Below are 22,882 nucleotides of genomic sequence, written 5' to 3'. Positions count from 1 at the left end.
TGTTTTGTAACATTATTCACCTGGCTGCATTGAAGCCAATTGCATGTATCCACTGCCTCCCTCAGTGGGTGGGCATTTTGGTTGTTTTCGATGTATTGCTATTCCAAATAATTCTGCGATGACCATCTTCGTGCTCCCCCCTCGTCATACAGGAACATTCCAAGAAGTAGGACTGTTGCCCACATGAAAGATCATCTTTAACTCTCAGGTTCTGGGGTCCCTGTGGAATTCCTTCCTCAGCTCTCTCAGGACAGCAAAGGGGTTTACCCCTCTACCACAGAAGGGGGCATTGGAGAACATGAGGAGGGGGGTCTGCAAGTCCTGAACTTACGAATTTCTTGAGCACTCACTGGGCCTTGGGGATTACAGTGAAAAATCTTTTTCTTGGACTATTATAAGTAACACTGTAACAAACATCTGCGAACAACTACTCTTTTGCAAAGAGCTGTTGCAACCACGGAGTAAAACCATATTTGGGATGCAGAGAGCCTTTTACTGGGTCACCCATAAGGCTACGAAGCCCTAGAGCATCCCTGGGTGCCTCACAGGTGGAATGAAGCGGCTACTTCCGGTGTTTGGGCGTACAGTGGGCACATCAGAAGCACAGTCCAGATGCCTGTAAGCCTTGCCATTGACATCTTCCTCCATATTATTTCACTTGGTCCTCATAACACTCTGTGAGGTAGGGAGTTGTTTATTCCACAGATGAGGAGACGAAGACTCTGGGCAGGAGACTTGTCCAAGGTCACACAACTAAGTGGTGGAGGGGAACTAGGCCCCAGCGACCCCACTCCACGCCTTTGATTAACACATCACCTTGACCCCTGCAAGCTGCTTTCAGCAAAGAATGCCTTCCTTCCTTTACCTTGGGCTTTATTGACATGGGACACGGGGCTTCGGTGTGTTGATGGGAAGTGGGGGGATAGAGTCCAAAAGGTTTGAAGCCTGAGGTCTGCATGGCGAGGCCACTCCTGGTGTATGTTTCTCTGGTGGAGAGGGGGAGGGGGGCAGACATGAACAGGGAGCTCATCAGAGAGGAGGAATATGGCCCCCCCACAGGCCCCAACAGGTGAGAATCAGGACTTACCCGTCTTTAGGTCCTTCTCCTCTTGCTGCTCCTTCTCCACCCTTAAACCTCTGCCGTGTTTGCCCCTTCTTGCCCCCCTGCCCCGACAGTCACCGAGAGTCTGTCATCAGACTCTTGTCCCTTAGAAATCCCGGACCACAGCTGAGGGGCTCTGAGTAAGCACTACTTGGATCCTCAAGGGCACTCTCCAACTGGGCTCTTAACCTTATTTGTGTAGCAGATCTCTTTTGAAAATCTAAGCAAAGGTAGGGCTCCCAGAAGAACGCCCAAGTGCACAAGCCCATGGCAAAGATCCGCCTTTAGTGTCAGAAGTTCATGTGCGGATCGCCTGAGCGGCCCGACCAAGAGAGCTGGTCCTGGCAGACCCAGCTTGAACACACTCCAGTGGAGGCAGCTGCTTTCTGACATCTTCTATCAGCACTAGAATCTCATGCTCCCCAATAAGTTTGCCTCCCCCAGAGCCGATGGCTTGTCAGGAACTAACAGGGCCGCCATCCCTTACTCTCAGTTTCAAAATTCCCAAACTGCCGCAAACTGTACGATAAAGCCATTTTTTATCATAAGGCATTTTACTACAAAGCCTGACCTGATGTGAACTCATTTGGCAGCAAAACGGACCTCAACTAATGTGAGGCTATTTACAGCCTTTATTTCCACCACTTAGTGTGGGAACATTTGTGGACTTCGCTCAGCACTGTTTCTGTGTTTACTGGGCGCTATCCCACACCCTGCCGGGGCTGTTTTCCAGCACACAGTGTAAGTGAACCCATCATGGCACCTCTCTAAACTATGAAAAATTCTGAATTCTTGGGGCACCTGGGTGGCTCAGTCGGTTAAGCGTCTGCCTTTGGCTTAGGTCATGATCCCGGAGTCCCGGGATCGAATCCCACATTGGGCTCTCTGCTCATCGGAGAGTCTGCTTCTCCCTCTGCCCCCCACCCTGCTCTTGTGCTCTCTCTCTCTCAAATAAATAAATAAATAAAATCTTTAAAAAAAAAATTCTGGATTCAGAAACCTATCTGGCCCCAATGGTTTTAGGTCAAGGATTGTAGGTCTGTTTTTATGAAATTTCCCCCCAAAAAACATCACGGGCTTACAAGTAAAAGGAGCCAGACACAGAACACAGATACGGTATGATCCCATACACAGGAAGTTCAAGAACAGGCAAAGCAAACTGACAGCGGTAGAAATCAGAATTGCAATTACCTCTGGGGAGGGGAACAGACCAGGAGGGAGCACGAGGGAACCTTTTAGTGTGCCGGAAATGTACTGTACCCTGATCTGGGTGGAGATTACACAGCATATGCATATGTAGGAATTCACCAGCTGTACATGAAACATTAAAGTTGACTGCGCTTTGCCGTAAGTCCCTTATACCTCAAAATAAAAGTAAAAATATAGATGATGGGAATATATTCTCTCAAATTAAGAAGCTGCTCCCCTTAGCACCTCACCCCACCCTGTGATGTTTTTGAACTTCCTGACAAAATTTAACATCATCTTAATATATGTTTGGCATGTCTTTAACCCCAAGAAGCAAGTTCAACACAAAAGTCAAATTTAGTAAACAGTTAAAAAAAAACACTCCAATGTGCCCTCAAAAAGAACCCATCCCCAGAGTGTGTCTTTGCTTTGAAAGTACTGCAGGCAAGCACTCAGGGCCTGGCTCCCTTGGGTGAGAGCCTCTCCACTTACATCACCCACCAGGAGGACGTTTCCCAGCCCCGCTGCCTCCAGTGAGGCTGCTCAAACACCCCAGCTGGGAGGGGGGTGAGCCCAGATCCAGGCCTGGCATCCTACCCACAGGTACGGCAAGTCGGAACTTGCACCCATCCAACAATATTCTTTAATTGCATCTGATTAGCTGGAATTTAGAGTTTGTATCTGAGAACAGAAGGGCACAGGGGACTCCTTGATTAAACAGGCCAGATAAGCATATATTGCTGAGAGGCATGAGCTGCTTTCCTGTACCTTCTTTCATGTAGCTTGCTCATTGCTCAATATCTGACTGCTCAAGGCCTTGCCCTTTGACACTCACTGCCACAGCATGCCCACCTCCGCTTTCCCTCCCACTTCCTAACTGGGCCCCCGAGGTCGGAGCTTTGCTCCACCGGGGCCTGGCTTCTGTCTGCTGCACCACTCGTGACCATGACCAGGGTCAGCCCATATGCCAACCTTCCCATCTCCAGCCAGAGGACTCTGGTCTGATGGCCTCAGGCTGTCCTCAGCAACCTCTGATCCTTTCAGGAACAAGTCAGAGTATAAACAAACAAACTGACCCACTTGAGCTTCCACCCCCTCTTCCAAGAGCACACTGCCCAATAGAAGAGTCTGTGCTGAGCGATATATTCTATACCTCTGTTGTCCCATTCGATAGCCACTAGCTATTGAAGCAGCATTCAATGTGTGGCTAAGTACAAGTTAGGAATTTAATTTTTTTTTAAATTTATTTATTTATTTGAGAGAGAGAGAAGGAATTGGGAGAGGGGCAGAGGAAGAGGGAGAGAATATCAAGCAGACTTCCTGCTGAACGCAGAGCCTGATGAGGGACTTGATCCCAGGCCCCTGAGTTCATGACCTGAGCAGAAACCGAGAGTCAGACGTTCAACTGACTGAACCACCCAGGTGTACCAGGAACTGAATTTTTAATTAAAAAACATATTTGGTGGTGGGGGCACCTGGGTGGTTCAGTCGATTGAACGTCTGACTCTTGGTTTCGGCTCAGGTCATGATCTCAAGAGTCCTGGGATCTAGGCCCACATCAGGCTCCGCTCTGGGCACTGAGTCAGCTTAGGATTTTCTCTCTCCTTCTGCCCCTCCCTCCACTTGCGCCCTCTCTCTCTCTTAAATAAATAAAATCTTTTCTTTTTTTTAACTCCTTTTTAAAGATTTTATTTATTTATTTGAGAGAGAGAAAATGAGAGCAAGAGAGAGAGAGAGCACAAGAGGGGGCAGAGTCAGAGGGAGAAGCAGACTCCTTGCTGAGCAGGGAGCCCGATATGGGACTCAGTCCCGGGACTCCAGGATCATGACCTGAGCTGAAGGCAGTCGCTTAACCAACTGAGCCACCCAGGCGCCCAATAAATAAAATCTTTAAAAAAAAATTTTTTTAGGGGCGCCTAGGTGCATAGTCGGTTAAGCGACCAACTCTTGGTTTTGGTTCAGATCATGATCTCAGGGTCGTGAGATCGAGCCCCCTGTGGGGCTCTGCCCTCAGTGCTCAGCACAGAGTCTGCTTAAGATTCTGTCTCCCTTGGGGCACCTGGGGGGCTGAGTGGGTTAGCCTCTGACTCTTGATTTCAGCTCGGGTCATGATCTCAGGGTCCTGGGATTGAGCCCCATGTCGGGCTTTGCACTCAGTGTACAGTCTGCTTGCCCCTCTCCCTCCCTCTGCTTGTTCTCACACTCTCTCTCTCAAATAAATAAAACCTTTAAAAAAAAAGATTTTCTCTCCCTTTCCCTCTGCCCCCCTCCCCCCTGCTGTTTTAATTTAAAAATTTTAATTAAAAATGTCTTTAATTTAAATGTAAATATTATATGTGATTAATGGCCACCATAGTGGACAGTGCAGCTCTATAGCAAGAGACAGGTTGAGGGTCTGATACTCCTTTAACCTAGCCCAGAGTCCTGGTATCTCAGGAAAGCGTTCTGTCTGCTCTTCAGAGATACCCAGCTGCCAGGTCTGTCTTCTTCCAGAATAATAACTGGGAGCATTTGTCGAGCCCCTACAATGAGACTGACATTTTGCAAATAAAGCCCAGACGCATTGGGTCACCTCAAGATCTATGACAGCATTCCAAAGTTCATGATTCTAACACAGCTTGGAGTGTGACACAGTAGGTCTTCTTGGAAAACCTCCCAAGGAGGCACAAGGGGGAAAGTACATCACCAGAGGGACTTAGCTTCTCTAGTCCCACTGTTGAGCCCGCTGCCCTGGCCCTCTCCTCCCACACCCGCAAACCAGGTATGGTTCTGATGGCCTGCCCACCTCCCTCCTGCTTCATCTTTCTCTTCCTTTCTTCTTCTTCTTCTTTTTTTTTTTTTTAAGATTTTATTTATTTACTTGAGAGAGAGAGTGAGCATGAGCAGAAGGGAGAGGCAGAGGGTCAAGCAGACTCCCTGCTGAGCAGAGAGCCTGACATGGGGCTCAATCCCAGGACCCTGGGATCATGATCTGAGCTGAAGGCAGATGCTTAACGACTGAGCCACCCAGGCATCTCTCTTTCCTTCCTTCTTTCTTTCTCTCTTCCTCTCTCTTTTCCTCCCTTCCTTCCTCCCTCCCTCCCTTCCTTCCTTCCTTCCTCTTTCTTTCTTAGCTCTAAGCCCAAGGTGGGGCTTGAACTCACGATCCCAAGAGCAAGAGTTGCATGCTCTACTGATGGAGCCAGCCAGGCCTCCCCACCTTTTTATTTAAAGAAATTTCCCCTACTCTGGGCTTTGCCCTGCCTACCTCACCTGAAACAGCATCCCAATAGGTCAGCCTTCCTCCTTGACAGGGGAGATAGAATAGAAAAGTGTCAAATACTTAGCATGTCCTTTTTTTATTTTATCCCTGTTCCACAAGGACACTATTATCCAGGTTACAGATGAGGAAACTGAGGCACAGAACACTTCACACAGTGAATGGAGAAATCATGAGCTCAGAGTTGTAAGAATCCTAGGACAATGCGGGGCCCCTCCAACCTTCCTCCTCAAGCCTTACCCATGCAGGGCACTGCACCACTTGTCCTCACTCTGACCATCGACCCACAGCTAAAGGCTAACGAGCAAACCTATCCTCACTTAATAAGCCAGCTATCAAGTTTCTGGGTTTCCCCACCCCCAGGAAATTGTTCATTCCAAACAGGAGACAAAGGCTGAACCCCAAGCAGTGACTCAGTGAGGATCTCAAATCCCACTTTCTCAGCCTAAATTTCAAGGCTCACCAGGGCATGCTGAGCCTCCTCTCCCATCTCCTCTGGGTTCTGATGGGGCCAACCTACTCTCCAGCTCATCCTGACTCAGCTGTCCGGCCGGCCAAGCCCTTCCCACCACTGAACAGCCTGCTGCTCTATTTGTTGGTTAATTACGGTAAAATATACACAACACAAAATTTACCATTGTAACCATTTCCCGGTGTACACGTCCGTGGCATGAAGTACACACACATGGTTGTGCAACCATCACCACCAACCACATACCTCCTCTAACCAGAATCATATATTTGTCCTTTTGTGTCAGGCTTATGTCACTCAACATCGTGTCTTCGAGTCCCATCCATGTTGCAGCAAGTGTCAGAACTTCATGTTTAAGGATGAAGAATATCCCGTTGTATGCATAGACCACACTTTCTTTATCCATTCATCCGTCAATAGACACGGGCGGCTCCCAACCTTTTGGCTATTGTGAATAATGTCGCTACGAACATGGGTGTGCAATGACGTGCTTGACTCCCTGCCTTCAATTCTTTGGGGTATATACCCAGGAATGGGACTGTTGGATCATATGGTAATTCTCTGTCTAATTTTTGAGGAATTGCCTTTCTATTTTCCACAGCTGGTGCTCTACTTTTACTCTCAAGCCACGCTCCTCTGACTGTTTCCACATTAGCCAGCATATTAGCTGTCACGCTCAAAAATGTAGGGCTCAACTCATTGCTTTCAACACCAGGAATGCAGATCAATCTGGAGGAAACTCAGTGGTGGTGTGCCATGGGATTGGTTTTGACCTGGCTCATTTCAGTGTTTATATTAGAAATTCCGGGGCGCCTGGCTGGCTCCACTGGAAGGGTGTGTGACTCTTAATCTCGGGGTCGTGAGTTCGAGCCCCACGTTGGGTGTAGAGATTACTTAAATAAAACTTAAAAAAAAAAAAAGAAATTCCAAAAAAGTGTTAGGTCTGCTAACCAAATGCAGAGAGCATGTTATAAGATGAGAGGTCTGGCATACACAGAACAAAGATTTCAAAATATTGTGACAGTAAGGAGTGATGCAGCTATAAAATTAGCTTCTCTTCATTGAGTACTTCAATGGACCAAGCACTGTGCTAAGTTCCTTTATGTATCATTTAATTGTCACATATTTATGAGATCAGAAATAGGGACCCACTGGGGCTCCTGGGTGATTCAGCTGGTTGAGCTTCTGACTTCAGCTCTGGTCATGATCTTGGGGTCCTGCATCTGGCTCCTTGCTCAGCGGGGAGTCTGCTTCTCCCTCTCCCTCTGCCCCTCCCCCCGCTTGTGCTCTCTCTAAAATAAAGAAATTTTTTTAAAAGATTTTATTTATTTGAGAGATAGCAACAGAAATAGCAAGAGAGAGCACAAGCTGGGAGAAGAGGGAGAAGCAGGCTCCCCACTGAGCAGGGAGCCCGATGTGGGGCTCGATCCCAGGACCCCGGGATCATGACTTGAGCTGAAGGCAGACGCTTACTGACTAAGCCACCCAGGTGCGCCATAAATAAAATCTTAAAAAGAAAAAAATAGTGACCCACTTTACAGATGAGGAAATCGAGACTCAAAGACGCCAAGTAATTTATTTTATTTTATTTTTTTAAGATTTTATTTCTTTATTTGAGAGAGTGAGAATGAGAGATAGAGAGCATGAGAGGGAAGAGGGTCAGAGGGAGAAGCAGACTCCCTGCTGAGCAGGGAGCCGGATGCGGGACTTGATCCTGGGACTCCAGGATCATGACCTGAGCCGAAGGCAGCCGCTTAACCAACTGAGCCACCCAGGCGCCCGGCGCTAAGTAATTTACCCACCCTGAGCTTTCAGTCAAAGGAATCTGACCCCAAAGTTCATACTCTTTCCACCACACCATGCCATCTCCTACTCGATTACACCAACAAAATGAACATGAAAGGGGTAAGTGACCTTGATACAATTCACAGTAAAGCTAGAGGAGACCTGCCTTGTTGAACATTCATGACATCAAAATCTTGGCATTTCTGCTGAACTTAAAGGACAGTGATAGAACTCTTAAAAGAGGGGCGCCTGGGTGGCCCAGATGGTTGGGCGTCTGCCTTCGGCTCAGGTCATGATCCCAGGGTGCTGGGATCGAGTCCCGCATTGGGCTCCCTGCTAGGCGGGGAGCCTGCTTCTCTCTCTGCCTCTGCCTCTCTCTCTCTCTCTCTCTCTGACTCTCATGAATAAATAAATAAAACATTAAAAAAAAAAGAACTCTTAAAAGAGATCACATAACCTCGGGCTCCACCAATGAGTGTAGTGACCACATTCAAGGAGCTAACTACCCTCCTGTGCACCCCACGAGCCAGTGACATCAAGAGGATGTGGCCAGTTCCAGAAAGCAGGCTCTCTAAAGAGCTTTCTTGTGCTACCGTTGACCTACAATAAACTCCATGTGCTTAAAGTCTATAATTTGAGGAGTTTTGCCATATGTATAACCGGTAAAACCATCATCCCACAGTTACCTTGTGCCCTTTGTGCTTCTCCTGCTCTGTCCTGCCTCCACAGTGCCCCAGCAACCGCTAAGGTGTTTCTGGTCACCATCGATTCGTTTGCATTGTTTACAATGTTGTACAAATGAGATCACCCAGCATGGACTCTTTGTTTGTTTTCAGCTGGCTTCTTTTACTCAGTATCAGTACTTTGAGATGCATCAGTGTTAAGTATAGCAATAGGTTTGGTTTGTTTTTTGTTTGTTTTGCTGCCTAGTATTCCTTTTTTTTTAAGGTTTTTCTTTTAAGATTTTATTTATTTGAGAGGGAGAGAGCGTGCACAAGCAGGGGGAGAGGCAGAAGGAGAGGCAAAGAGAGAAGCAGGCTCCTCACTGAGCAGGGAGCCTGATGCGGGGCTCGATCCCAGGACCCTGAGATCAGGACCTGAGCCGAAGGCAGACACTTAACCGACTGAGCCACCCCGGAGCCCCGCTGACTAGTGTTCTGTTGCATGGATGTGCCACAGTCTGTTTATCCATTCACTGCTGATGGACATTCAGGTTGTCTTCAGATCTTGGCTATTACAAATAAAGCTGCTATGAACACTTGTCCTTAAATGCACAAACACTTTCATTTATCCTGGGTTAAATATCTTGCAGTTGAATGGCTAAGGCGATAGAGGGAGAAGTTTTTAAAAACTTTTTAAAAACCTGCCAGCTCTTTGCCAAAGTACCTGTCCGGTGTTCCATTTCCGCCAGCAGCTGGAGAGTTCCATTTGCTCCACATGCTCACCAGTACTTGGTAGGGCCTGTGTTTGAATTTGAGCCATTCTGGTGTGTAGTGGTCAGACAGCACTTTCAAAAAGGGTCATATGACAGGGGTGCCGGGCTGGCTCAGTCTGTGGAGCGTGGGACTCTTGATCTCGGGTCGTGAGTTTGAGCCCCATGGGGGATGTGAAGCTTACTTTTAAAAAAAAGGGTGGAGCGCCTGGGTGGCTCAGTCGGTTCAGGGGCCGACTCTTGATTTCGGCTCAGGTCATGATCTCAGGGTTCTGGGATTGAGCCCTGCGTCCAGCTCCAACGTCCGCAGGGAGTCAGCTTGAGGCTTCTTTCTTCTTCTCCCTCTGCCCTTCCCCCAGCTTGCTCGCTCTCTGTCTCAAATAATCCTTTTTTAAGGTGACATTACAAAGCTAAAAGTGTATGGAAGAAAAAGCTAGAAGGGGAAGGATCTGGAACCAGGACCCACAGAGGACTGGGAGAATTTGGCTTGGAGAAAGATGAATATCTTAAATATCTGAAAAAGGGATTCAGTTTCCATGTTGTTTGAGAAGATGCACTAGAACCTGAGGGAAAAGTCACGGGTAGACAGACTTTGCTTCATTGGAGGATTTGATACAGCCTCTCAAAGGCAGAATGGGCGTTTCAGGAAGCGGAATCTCTGTCTTTAGAAGGATCGGGCAGCCGGATTTGGAGCATGTTCCTCTCAGGGATGGTCAATTCAATTCCGTTCACTTCGGCTGAGCACCTACTATGCGCTGGGATGGGACAGGATGAGAGGATACAAAGGCAGATGTTATCACGCCTTTGCCTAAATACTCACATGTAATTAGAGCCCTGGCAAAGCTCTGGGTAAGGGTGATGGAAGGGAGAGGGAGGTGGCGCTTCCCAGAGGAGGCGACATCGACCTGGGTCTCCCAAGTGCAGTAGGATGCTCTGAACAAATTCCTAAGCAGGGTGGGAAGGTGGACCTTCCAGTTTCTACCAGTCTAAGATTAAGCTGCATAAAAAATACATACATACATACATACGTATATATACATAGATACATATGCTGAAAGCCCATTGGTAGGGGCCTGGCAATATAAATTAAGGTCTCTTCTTAAAGTGGACTAACATTCAGCTAAAATACAATCTGGGGCATTCTTTACATATGATATAGAATGATTTCCAAGATATATTAAGCGAAAAAAAAAAAAAAGCAAGGTCTCAGGGCGCCTGGGTGGTGTAGTCGATTAAGCGTCCAACTCTTGGTTTTGGCTCAGGTCCTGATCTCAGGGCTGTGAGACTGAGTCCCGAGGTGGGCTCCGCAGTCAGCATAGAGTCTGCTTAAGACTCTCTCCCTCTCCCCCTGCCCCATCCCCTGTGTGTGCGTGCTCTCTCTCTCTAAAATAAATAAAACTAAACCTTTGGGGGCCCCTAGGTGACTCAGTCGGTTAAGCATCTGCCTTCGGCTCGGGTCATGATCTCAGGGTCCTGGGATCGAGCCCCACATCAGGCTCCCTGCTCCGCGGGGAAACTGCTCGTCCCTGTGCCTCTCCCCCCGCTCGTGCTTTCTCTCTCTCTCTTTCTCTCAAATAAACAAAATCTTTATTATTTTTTAAAGATTTTATCTATTTATTTGACAGAGAGAGAGACACAGCGAGAGAGGGAACACAAGCAGGGGGAATGGGAGAGGGAGAGGCAGGCCTCCCACCAAGCAGGGAGCCCGATGCGGGGCTCGATCCCAGGACTCTGGGATCATGACCCAAGCCGAAGGCAGACACCCAACCACTGAGCCACCCAGGTGCCCCTAAACAAAATCTTTTTAAAGAAAATTAATCTTAAAAGAAAAAAGCAAGGTCTAGACACTGTATATGGTGAACTGCCATTTGAATTTTTTAAAAGGGGTTTGGTGAGTTAAAAACACTCACAGTTTTATTTGCATAATATCTTATACCTCTCGCCTAGTAACATGGGTTGCTTTTGAGAGAGGAAGTGGCTGGGAGACAGGTGTGGGAAAGAAACTGTCTGACATACCCTTCCGCATCTTTAGAATTTCAACTGTGTAAGTGAATTGCCAAGAAAAATAAAATTAAAATAAAACTAAAAACGTTAAAGGCACCTGCCTATTTCAGCATGTTTTCCTGGAGTGCCTTCCTCAGCCTTTTCCTTCGTGTTCCTTTCCTCCACTAAACCAGGTGTGTGGACAAGTCTTCCACTCAGAGGAGGCCTCCCTCCAGGGAGCTTCTGTTTCTTTCCTCCTACCTCTGCAAGGCATGCATCATCAGACCAATTTTTCTCAAACATTAATGCCCATTAATGTAATCAACTTGGTATCTTGTAGAAATCCGGATTCTGATTCAGTCACCGACCCTGGCTCCTGAGATTCAGCATTTCCAAGAGGCTCCCGGGGGGAAGCCAATGCTACTAGTCTCAGACCACGCTCTGAGCAGGGAAGGTCTAGGGCTCGGCGTGATCCGTGGTGAGCCTCATGGGTTAAGCACTGACAGGTCTCCAGAAGCTGCGCTGCTCCAGAGAAGAGGAAGGGGTAGGATGGTGGGGATTCCGGTGGAGAGTGAGACATGTCCATCCCCGGGCTGGGCTGAGCCCGTTAGCACTGCCAACAGAGTGGGGACCACTGACCATCACCCTAGGTTTCCTTCCCCACCCAACCACTCTCCTGCCTGGAGCAGACTGACACCCCCTTCCTTCCTTCCTTCCTTCCTTCCTCTTCCTTCCTTCCTTCCTTCCTCTTCCTTCCTCCCTCCCTTCCTTCCTTCCTGCCTTCTCTACCCCCAACATGGGGCTTGAACTCACAACCCCAAGATCAAGAGTCACATGCCTTTCTTAGTTCTGATGGGCTAATGGTGGCTGCAGCCCACCCCCTTCTCATGCCCTCCCTGAAAATTCAGAAGCCAAACCAAACCTCCTACAGAAAAGGAAACCAGACAGCATCTGGCAAAGCCATTCTCCCTGGGTGAAAAGCAGATGTCTTGAATCCAGGTGCGGCGGGACCACCTGCCCCAGCAGAAAGCTGGTGAGCCTCCAACAGAGCTCTCCTCACTTGCCCGGGATGAGAACTGCCCTGGGAACGTGTAAGTCGAGCTGCTGAGTGCCCCACCGCACCCCGTCCCCCGGGGCGACAGGGTAGATTCCTGGGCCACACACGTGGCTTTCCCTGATGAGGCATTTTTCTGTATGACAAAACCCTGCTCTTGCCCACTGCCAGAGAGAAATCCGTGTGGTGTAAGTTCTGGAGGGAAACCAACAGGCACACTCCCTCAGGGCTGACACCACCCCTGGCTGGAGCAGCGCCCCCTCCCCCCAGGGACCCCTGGAGAAATGCCAGGAAAGGCACCCCCTCCCCACATCATCCCTACCCACCCGTGACCATGCCTGAAATTGCACCACGCATGTTCGTTCTTTGGGAATGAGAAATGGCCTCTCTTAAAATATTCCCACCCACAGGAGAGGTAATACATTAAGCTGTTATCAGTCATCTACACCTTAATGTGAATTAGTTGATTGGTCCTGGAATGTTTTACCTGGAATGGACCTGGTCCAATCCCTCTTTTTGCAAGTGAGGAAAACCTCACCCCAAGTGGAGGTGATGTACCGAAGGTCAAGCAACAAGGGGGTGGCCCAGTCGTGGTAGGGAAGAGGTGCGAGGGAAGGATGGTACACAGGTGACTGGGGTGACAGGGGAACCCCAATGTCACCGAGAAGAGCAGGGACATCGTCAAGGTTGCACTTTATAGACGAACTCAGAGCTGCACCAAGGTCTGCCCCCATGAGAAGGTAGGAGGCAGAGCCAAAAACAGGTTTCCTTGACTCCACCCTTGAACATAAAATTTCTTCGAAGTCTCTGGTTTTATCGTAAGAGTTCATTCAGATGCAATATTCTACTCCAAAATATATTCTGGTTTGTTTTCTTTTTTTTTAAGATTTTATTTATTTATTTGAGAGAGAGAATGAGAGAGAGAGAGAGAGAGAGCACAGGAGGGGGGGAGGGTCAGAGGGAGAAGCAGACTCCCTGCTGAGCACGGAGCCCGATGCAGGACTCGATCCCGGGACTCCAGGATCATGACCTGAGCCTAAGGCAGTTGCTTAACCAACTGAGCCACCCAGGCACCCTCTGGTTTGTTTTCATATAAAAATTATAGTAAGAACAAACTGGTGTTTGCCAGAGGGGAGGTGCGGGGGGGAAGGGGCAAAACAGGTGAAGGGGATTAAGAGGTACAAACTTCCAGTTATAAAATAAATTTTTAAACAGGGGTGCCTGGGTGGCTCAGTCAGTTAAGTGTCCGGCTCTTGATTTCGGCTAAGGTCATGCTCTCATGGATTGTGGGATCCAGCCCCCCCTCAGTCTCCATGCTCAGCGGGTAGTCTGCTTCTCTCCTTCTCCCTCTTCCTCTGCCCCTCCAAGATCTCTCTCTAAAATCAAGCAATAAATTTTTTTTAATCTTTAAACATAAAATTTTCTTTAAATAGATTTATTTAGCCAGATATCATCTTCCACTTGCCAGACAGGCTGTTTGTGTTTCTGAGGAAGATACTTGGGTGGCTGGGGCAGGGTGAAGAGGTTTCTCTCTGCATGCCCCGTTGCACCTTCTTTTTTAGTTTGTATTTTTTTATTTTTAAGTCATCTCTACCCCCACTGTGGGGCTTGAACTCACAACTCCAAGATCAAGAGTCAAAGGCTCTTCGCACCTTTTAAAATTTTGTGCCATCTGCAAATATGACCTAGTCAAAAAATTAATAAAATTGAAACTTAAAAGAATGTAGGGGGGTTAGGGTATGGGGAGACAGACTCTTTTGCTCTGATGGGAAAGAATGCAAGCAGGAACGTATGCATGTTGGACCACTGTGATATTCATTCACACGTTCAATGTGCGCCCCTTTACCCAACAAGGTCTGCTCTGGGGAGCTAGCCCACAGCTGGGGGGAATGTGCGCAGGCATATTCATGGCTACCTCATCTGTGCTGACCCTGAGAGGCTGGGCCTGAGCGGCTTGCTGTCTTTGAAGGCCTTGCTGACTCTGAACCAAGACCAGGAGCTAAGATTTCCTTCCTCCTTCCCAGTCCGGTGACCTCCTCACGCCACCTCTGAAAGCATCGTTCAGTAAATAATAGTAAAACATGGGGTGCCTGGGTGGCTCAGGTCATGATCCCAGGGTCACGGGATCGAGCCCTGCGTCGGGCTCCCTGCTCAGCGGGGGCCTGCTTCTCCCTCTCCCTCTGCTGCACCCCCTGTTTGTGTGTGTGCTCTCTCCTAATAAATAAGCAAAATCTTAAAATAAAATAAAATAATAGTAAAACAAGAGTTGCTGCCCATGGAGTGCGTGGTTTGTGCCTGGCTCTGGTACCCAGACAGCTCACCAACCAGCCGTCTCCTCAGCTGTGCGGTACACGAGGACTCGAGGGCCTGTCCGCGCTAACCTCGCCCACGGTCACACTCCCTAGCCCAGCAAGGGGCAAACAGAAGATCTGAACCGAGGCACATGCATACATACCAGCTACCATTTATTAAGCCCCTTCTGTGTGCTGAGCCACTGTGCCAGTCGCTTAGAGGTGTTTTTACGAGGTCATCTCATCGACCTGTGTTGAGCGCAAGAGGTGATGGGGTGAGGGGTGTCACTGAGGGGACTGTGCCTGCCCTGGAGAAGCTGACAATATGTGTCAGTTTCTTAGATGACCACAACAATCCCTCCATCTGTGCCACACCTCACAGTTTGCAAAGCCCTTGATCTATCTCATTGAATCTTCCTGACAATCCTGCCAAATCATGTTCACCATCTCTGCTCTGGGATGAGGAAACCAAAGCTCTCCAGGTCACAAGGGGCTGCCCCCAAGATCACCCAACCAGTCCGGGGAGGGGCTGGAAACTGACCTCAGGTGTCATGACTCGGTCCCTGCGGAGGGGGGATGACATGCCGCCTCCACAGCCCGGGCTCAGTGGCTTCCAACCTGCTCGGGCAGGAGGACTCCTTCCCCCCACTTCGGAAATTGTTGCAATCCTGCAAATGAAAGGGGCTGTTATTAAGGGTTTTAGTCAACCGGGGAAATTCGCAGTGGAAAAACGACCAGGGATTCAGCACAGCTGAAAAGCAGCAGCACAGTTAGACCCAGACGTTACTTACCCAGTCGGCAGACGGTATTTGGAGTACAAATAGACACCGAGACTTCTTGCAATAACCCTGCAGCCCCTGGGCAGGCAGCAGCTGGCTGGGACCCCAATGCTGGAGCAGTTCAGAGGAGGACACAGCTCCCAAGTCTGTCTTCGCGGTCAGAGCACAGTGGGGGGGAATCCAATGGCATCGGGGGAAAGTAGCGTGGGGGGGGGGTCATTGGGAGCAAAGGGGCTTGGTGAGGGTGACAGGGCAGTAGGGGGGAGGCCCGCAGGGTATGTGGGTGTCTGTGTTTTTCTCTTGGAGGGATAGGTTGATTCTAGATGCCCAAAAGCCTTTAGAGCAGTTGGGGTATAAGAAGCAGACCAGAAGTGGAGAGAGTGGTCCAGAGGGGAGACAATTTGAACTTGCAATGAAATTACCTCTCGAGAAACAAAAGAGAACTAACATCCAAGGCTGTGGTAGTGGGTTCTCACTTGTTATTGCGTGCCTGGGTGCCATTCCCTGGACTATGTAGAAGGCCTCTAGGCTTGGTGATCACTTACTCACCTTTGCAGAATTTGCTCCAGGCAGTATGGTGCGGCACTGAAGCTCATTGACGTTAGAACCCAGAGGCCCAGGTGCACGTCCCAGCTCTGCAGCAACTCTAAACGTCCCAGGACTTTAGTTTTCTCACCCGTAAAATGGAAGTAACAATAGTACTTGCCATGAGCATATGTTAAATACTGAGAACAGAGCTGTCCTAGAATAAGCACTTGATATTATTCCTATGAAAAAGCCTTTTCCACTCCCAACCAATCACACTCCTCTCCCCTGCACACTTGGCTATCCAAGCTCTTCTGCCACTTTTTTTTTTTCACTTATGTGCCTATTTATATGTGTTTCTTGATATTAAACTGTAAACACCTGGCACATCACAGACATTTACTGAGGAAGGGAGGGAGGGAGGGAGGGAGGAAGGAAGGAAGGAAGGAAGGAGGAAGGAAGGAAGGAAGGAGGAAGGAAGGAAGGAAGGAAGGAAGGAAGGAAGGAAGGAAGGAAGGAAGGGAAAAGGGAGTGGGGGAGGGAAAGGGCCCTACCTGCAAAAGCTGTATTTTTACTATGGAATGGGGCACCTGGCTGGCCCAGTCTGTAGAGCATGTGACTCTTGATCTCGGGGTCATGAGTTCAAGCCCCACGTTGGACATAGAGCTTACTTAAAAATAATAAGTTTATTATGGAAAGCTGGGATGCACAGGTGGCTTAGATGGTTAAGCGGCTGCCTTTGGCTCAGGTCATGATTTGGGGGTCCTGGGATCAAGCCCTACATCAGGCTCCCTGCTCAGCGGGGAGCCCGCTTCCCCCTCTCCCTCTGCCCCTCCTCCTCACTCGTGCTCTCTCTCTCTCACAAGCAAGGGGAGTGGGAAAGGGAGAAGCAGGTAACCCACCGAGCCAAGAGCCTGATGCAGGGCTTGATCCCAGGACCGAGGGATCATGACCTGAGCCGAAGGCAGACATTTAACCCAATGAGCCACCCAGGCACCCCTAAATAAAATCTTTTTTTAAAAAAGTTTACTATGGAAAGTCATCAAGGTGAAAAGAAACCATACGATACGATCCTCATCTTCTATAAGCATGTCTTCAAATCCTTCCCACAAAGCTGTGGGGAATGGAGTTTAGAAAAATCATGTAAGTTGTGGTCCCAGCCTTCGTGGAACCGACAGTCTATGCTGGGCGATGGGGCATGACATGTGAAAAACAGCTGCAGGGCGCCTGGGTGGCTCAGATGGTTAAGCGTCTGCCTTCAGCTCAGGTCATGATCCCAGGGTCCTGGGATCGAGTCCCGCATCGGGCTCCCTGCTCCTTGGGAGCCTGCTTCTCCCTCGGCTTCTCTCTCTCTCTCTCTCTCTATCCCTCTGTCTCTCATGAATGAATAAATAAAATCTTTAAAAAAAAAAAAAAGAAAAAAAAAAAGAAAAACAGCTGCAGAACACAGTTGTGGTGCTTGCCAGTCGAGGGACGGTCAGAGCCACTGAAGTCCAGAGCCGGGAGAGGGCAGAACAATATGGGATGAGTCACAAGTGTGTGTGTCATCCTTGCTCAAGGTAAAATAGGATTGTTGGGTAACAATAGGAAAATGTCACAAAGCAGGATGAGCCAGTGCATGCCTCGGATTGGTGGGTACAGCCTTGGGTGTGGGGTTCAGAGGACGAGAGAAAGAGAAGGCTTTTGGCTGGTGGTCAGGGCAGGCTTAGTGAGACGGTGGACAGGACTTAAGTCCAGAGTCAGGGTCCCTCAGAGCTCCTACTGGCTTGGAACCCTAAGTGTTCAGGGTTGGCTTTTCATCTTCCCTGTGCTATGAGCTCTTCTAGATGTTGGTTTCTGATAAATTTATTATTTTTTTAAATTTATTTTAGAGAGAGACCGAGAGCATGGCGGGGGGGGCGCACAGAGGGAGAGGGAGAGAAAGAGATTCCCAAGCCAACTCCCTGCTGAGTGCAGAGCCTGAGCTGGGGATCAATCCTATGACCCTGAGATCATGACCTGAGCCGAACCCAAGAGGTGGATGCTTTAACTGACTGAGCCACCCAGGCGCCCCTCTGATAACTCTATTAAGCAAGGTAACATGCTTTCAGAGAAGAAGAAAGGAGGAGAAGGAAAAGGGAATATAGAGAACCAAAGAGAAAAAATAACCTATAGTCCCATCCCCTTCCGCCAAAAAGTCACTCCATATTTTGGTGCCTGCCCACCCATCCACCCATTCATCCATCCCTTATGCACCCACCCGCCCGTCAACCTATCCATCCACCCACCTATTCGTTCATCCATCTGTATCAGAGTTCTTAGTTGCAAACAACAGAATCCACTCTAACAGAAAAGGAACTTATTAAAAAACATTCACGAGGCGCCTGGGTGGCTCAGTTGGTTGAACGACCGACTCTTGATTTAGGCTCAGGTCGTGATCTCAGGATTGTAGGATCGAGCCCCGCATTGGGCTCCGCACTCTGAGGAGTCTGCTCCAGATTCTCATTCTCCCTCTGCCCCTTCCTCCACTCATGTGCTCGCTCTCTCTCTCAAATAAATAAATAAAATCTTTAAATAAAACAAAACTTTCAGGGGCTCACAGAAGAATCCAGAAGGGAAGATAGGCACAGAGGCACAGAACTACCCCAGGTGATGCGCAAACCACCCCAGGGTACTTTTCTAGCCAAGCCACCATGGCAGCCATCAGCATGAACGCTGCAACTTGCTTCAACTCACCCCCTTCAACAGTGGTGGATACTGGACCTCAGAACATCCCTCCTGTTGCTCTGAAGGCCAGATGCCTCCTCCAGCCCCCTTCCCCCAGGATGTCTGCTTCCTCTTGCTCTCTTCCAAATCAAAACCTCATGTGCATGCATCTGATTGGTGGAGCATGGGTCATGTGTCGACACTTTAGTTGCAAAGGGGTCTGGGAAAGTAAATTTCTGGACTTTACTTCAGAGAAGTGAGATTTATGATCTAGGGAAAACCCACAAGCACCAGAAAGTTAATCAAAAGGTACTGGTGACCATAAAGCATGGCAAATGTCCCTTACGCTAGACATTGTTTTTCTCCTTACAACTATAGAATGGCATCAATTTCATCATTCTCTGAATCTCCGGTGCCTGGCACATGGTAGGCACTCAATACATGAGTACGGAAAGGAGAAAAAGGGAGAAATCACACATGTACATGCTGCCTTACTAGACAAGATTGGAGGAAGACCTTATGTTTATAGGGTCCATAAGGCTCCCAAGGCCTCCTGTGGATCCTGAAGGAGACTCCCCGGCCCAGTAGGCAAGTTCAAAGCTGTCCTCCCACCCGTTGGACCCATGCCCTGCCCCTGGCCTGCAGCATCTGGACCACAGGGAATGCCGTCCTGGAGAGTCACTCACTTTCTTTGTAGCCCACCTGTTGGCCTAATGTCACTCAGGCTGTCACTGAATCTCCTCCCCTCCCCAGTCCCAGAGTTTCGTGGGGTTTAAAGTAGTCTCTGAAGACCAATCTAGAACAGTTGCTGCAGAGGCAACATTAGAGGCCTCCCAAGGTGATAAAGATCACGGGCACCACATTCAAGTGGATCTGTTACAATCACACTTGTCCTTCACGGTCAAGGTGCGCCGCCACAGAATTATATGGGTCCTGCCTTTTAGAAGTTCATGCTGTAGTTTAATTGTTAAGAGGCAAGATACACACACTTAAATGACAAGCTCTCTTACTGCCAAATAAGGTAGGAAAAAGTCCCCACTCCCAGCTCCCAGGGTGTGGGGATGGCCAGGCGGCAGAGGCCGGCTGAGAGGGGGCAAGGCAGAGAAGAGGAGGGGCTGGGGGGGGGTGATGAAGGGGCCTGGGAGCCACCGGCAACCTGCATTCTTCCCTAACTCCTCAAGATACAGGTCAGACCCTGTATCTTCCATGAATTGCTCTAACATCGTGAGCCCCTCCTCATCATGGTGGAATGTTTGGGTGGTTATCTGGTTGTTGTCGGCCCCCTCCCCTCCACCGCGAGCTGGCTGTGGTGACCTAGGAAGGTGCTGGGGTGGGAGGAGGGCAGAGGTTGGTGGGGGGGTGACCATGTCAGGGTGAGGCTGCAGAGAGGGCGAGGCTGAGACCCATCACAAAGACAGTCTGAAGCCTCCCCCTCACACTCCTTTCCCCAGGGAGGAGCCGCTGATGTGTTTCTGGAGTGTTCCAATCCAATTAGTGCCCTCCCCTGCTCCAAGGAGGGGCCCAAGCCACCACTCCCCTCCCTGAGGTGGAGACGGGGTGGGGAGGGGGTGCCGAGGCTTGAACACCCTGACCCAGCTCCTCCTGGCGGCGTGGCTGGCTCGCAGCTTCAGAGAGGCTGCCGAGACAGCGCCCGTTTCTAGGCGACTGTTCTGGGGAATGGTCTGTTTTGGCAACCAGAGGGCCCCTGGGTAAAGGGGGCCGCAGGCCGAGGCGCATTTGCATAGCAACCTCCTCCCCTCCCGGAGCCGCGCGCTGCTTGGCGGCCGCCGGGCGGCTGGGCGGCTCCGGCTGCGGCCCCTGCCCTCCGCCCAACTGCGGCCCCAGGCCCGCCCGGTGCCACCACCGCCTCGGTGCCCCCTCTTACCTCCCGGGGAGGTGGAGGCTGCTTGCTGAGCTAGGGCATTTCCGGAAGGGCTGGTGCCCTAGGGAAGCGGGGAAATGATGCTTGGGGAACCAAACACAGAAACGGGAGGGTGGGGGGGAGATGAAATAGCATCTTTTACAAACCAGAGTCAAAGTCACATGGCTTGGTAGCGTCAAAATGCCTTCTGGAAAGGGTTGGCTCACCACATGTTTATTTAGGTGACCCCCCCACAAGGAAGCCCTAGGGGGTACTCAGCTCACGTCATTTGGATCATTACATTACAAGCGTATGTGTGAATTCAGAAATGGGTAGGCCTGGAAAAAAATATTTGTTACCTAGGAAAATCAGACAGTGATATGCCTAGGAAATATTTTCAGATACTTGCAGGAGGAACTTGGTGACATAGTAGTATCTGAATTTCAGAAGAAACCGAAAGGGAAAATAAATAGATACTCCTGGAGGACCCCCCTCCTCCCCCTCCTGCATGGGCCCACACCACCCCAACCACATCTGCTATCTTGAGTCTGTGATGCCAACGGAGATACCAGGCTCTGAACACACAGACATTAACTGCCCAAGGACACATGCCCTGGGCTGGAACCCGAGAAGGGGGTTGGGCAGGGGCAGGTCACCTCAGCTGAGCGATCACATTCCCTGGCAGCTGTCCAAGGGGCAGCTCTGGCTGCACCTGTTTGTGGGGAGATTTGCTTTTATCAGTGTTGACACAGCAGCCTGGCCAGGGAGTAGCAGAGTAATAAATAAATGAGAGAGGGAGAAAGAAAAAAAAAAGAAAAAAAAAAAAGGCAGGAGCCACCGAGGCGAGGCAAAAATGCTGAGGTCTTTTTTTGCTTGTTGTATGTCAGCGCGTTCAATCCAGTTTCCCCACCCCTGAAATCTCCGAGGATCACAGACGGGCCTTGGCATGGGAGCTCTGGGTCTTAAAGAGATAGAATTGCAGATCGGAAGCACCTGAAGATCCTTGTGTGCCAACGTCCCTCACCAACAGATCTCAAGGTTACTTGGTATCCTCACCTGCCACTTACCAGTTTGTCAGGAAGCTCAGCAGGAAGGGAGTTCCTTCCTCCCTCTGCCAAGCTTCAGCATTGGGGAGACAGTATGATTAAAGTGTAGGTTTTGGAGTTAGTCAAACTTAGGATCAAACCCCGGTGCTGTCTAGCTGTGTGATTTGGGGTATGCTAACTAACCAATCTGAGCCTCAGCTCCTCCCCAGAAATGGGAAAGCAAAACAAACCATAGTCGCAAGGATGCGAGTGAGGATATAAGCCAAGGCTTAGAATAATTCCTCAGTATATATGTTCACTTGGTTGCTATTATTACCTATCAACAGCCCCTCAAGTTTTTTTCAAAAATGTCCCTCCCCCCACAAGAAAAGAAAAAAAAGAGAAATGGATCTGTTCCAGAAATGGCAGAAAGAGCCTGCAACACTCTGTCTCCGGAACAGGGCCAAACGTGACCTCTTAGTTTCTCGGCCTTGCTTCCGGTCTTCAGGGGCTGCAAACCAGCTCACCTCCATTCTAGTCCAGTTCAGGGCATAAGCGGGATGCAAACAAACCCAGTCATCAGGAGCCACCTGACCAAGCCCAGCAATAAATTGCGTTTGTAAAAATTACTCGCAGTGAGTCACTCCCGCGTTTCAGACTTGGAGGTAGTTTCTGCAGAGGGCAGGCTAGTGTTGCAACTAAGCAGGCAACTTGCTGCTGTCAGACCACTGGATTCTAACCCCAGCCTTGGCAGCTGCCTGTGACAGGTTATTTAACTTTCCTAAGCCTTGCTTTCCTTATCTGTAAAATGGGCATAAGAAAGTCCCGTAAGCTTGTTGTGAGGCTTGAATCCATGAAAAAAGCATGTAGTGAGTGCAGGACCCAGAGAAGGTGCTTCATCGTGTCCGACTGGCAGTCATTGGTTTCTGATGAATGAGGCCAGGGACTGTGTAATAATCATCCCTGTGCCCCCAGGTCCTCAAACAAAGCCTGGTGTTGAGTCGAGTACAGTAATGTTTGATGAATGAATGAATGCAAGGCCCCTGCCCTCAAGATCTACCCAGGAAACAGAAGGTGTAAAGTGCCCATGGCAGGAGACTGCAGAGGGTTAAAAGCCATTCTGCCAGTCCCGAAGCCCCAGAGGCAGACGGTCCCTTTGATCCCTGTTTCATCTATCCAGGATGCTTTCAAGAGAGGAAAACAGGAAGTATCCCTGATAGCCCAGCTTGCTCTGTTTTGTTTTGTTTTGTTTTTTAAATGATGAGGGGTGGGGGGAGAATGGTCCTCTGGGTCACATTTTGCCAGTAAATCAGCCTCCTTCCTTTCACATCCTGGGGCTTCCAAAGGGACTGATAAATAGCTTCTTGCTCAATGCAGAGAGAGAGAGAGAGAGAGAGAGATGTGGTCCAGAAATGGCAAAGCTGACAGGTTGGGGTTCCTT

The 22,882-nt window shown here is 49.4% G+C and overlaps 1 long non-coding RNA gene across 4 annotated transcripts; it reads right to left on the bottom strand.

The window, feature by feature from the left end:
- Positions 1 to 320: 320 nt before the first annotated feature.
- Positions 321 to 20,527, bottom strand: LOC114222100 (uncharacterized). 4 transcript variants are annotated; one of them, XR_003611866.2, is made up of 4 exons: positions 15,895 to 16,177; positions 15,358 to 15,491; positions 15,108 to 15,234; positions 14,554 to 14,815 (listed from the first exon to the last, which is right to left on the bottom strand). It is a non-coding gene; the product is annotated as an uncharacterized LOC114222100 (long non-coding RNA). The 4 variants fall into 4 exon arrangements; XR_015768439.1 differs by lacking the exons at positions 14,554 to 14,815; positions 15,358 to 15,491; positions 15,895 to 16,177 and adding exons at positions 321 to 986; positions 20,441 to 20,527; XR_015768440.1 differs by lacking the exons at positions 14,554 to 14,815; positions 15,358 to 15,491; positions 15,895 to 16,177 and adding exons at positions 8,269 to 9,993; positions 20,441 to 20,527.
- Positions 20,528 to 22,882: the final 2,355 nt, after the last annotated feature.

This window comes from Eumetopias jubatus, unplaced genomic scaffold, assembly GCF_037043125.1.
Source record: "Eumetopias jubatus isolate StellerSeaLion01/CBP00866 unplaced genomic scaffold, mEumJub1_p1.0 scaffold_6, whole genome shotgun sequence".
NCBI classification, from domain to species: Eukaryota; Metazoa; Chordata; class Mammalia; order Carnivora; family Otariidae; genus Eumetopias; species Eumetopias jubatus.
The sequence above is the reverse complement of the archived record's forward strand: the minus strand, read 5'-3'. Positions and strand labels throughout refer to the sequence as shown.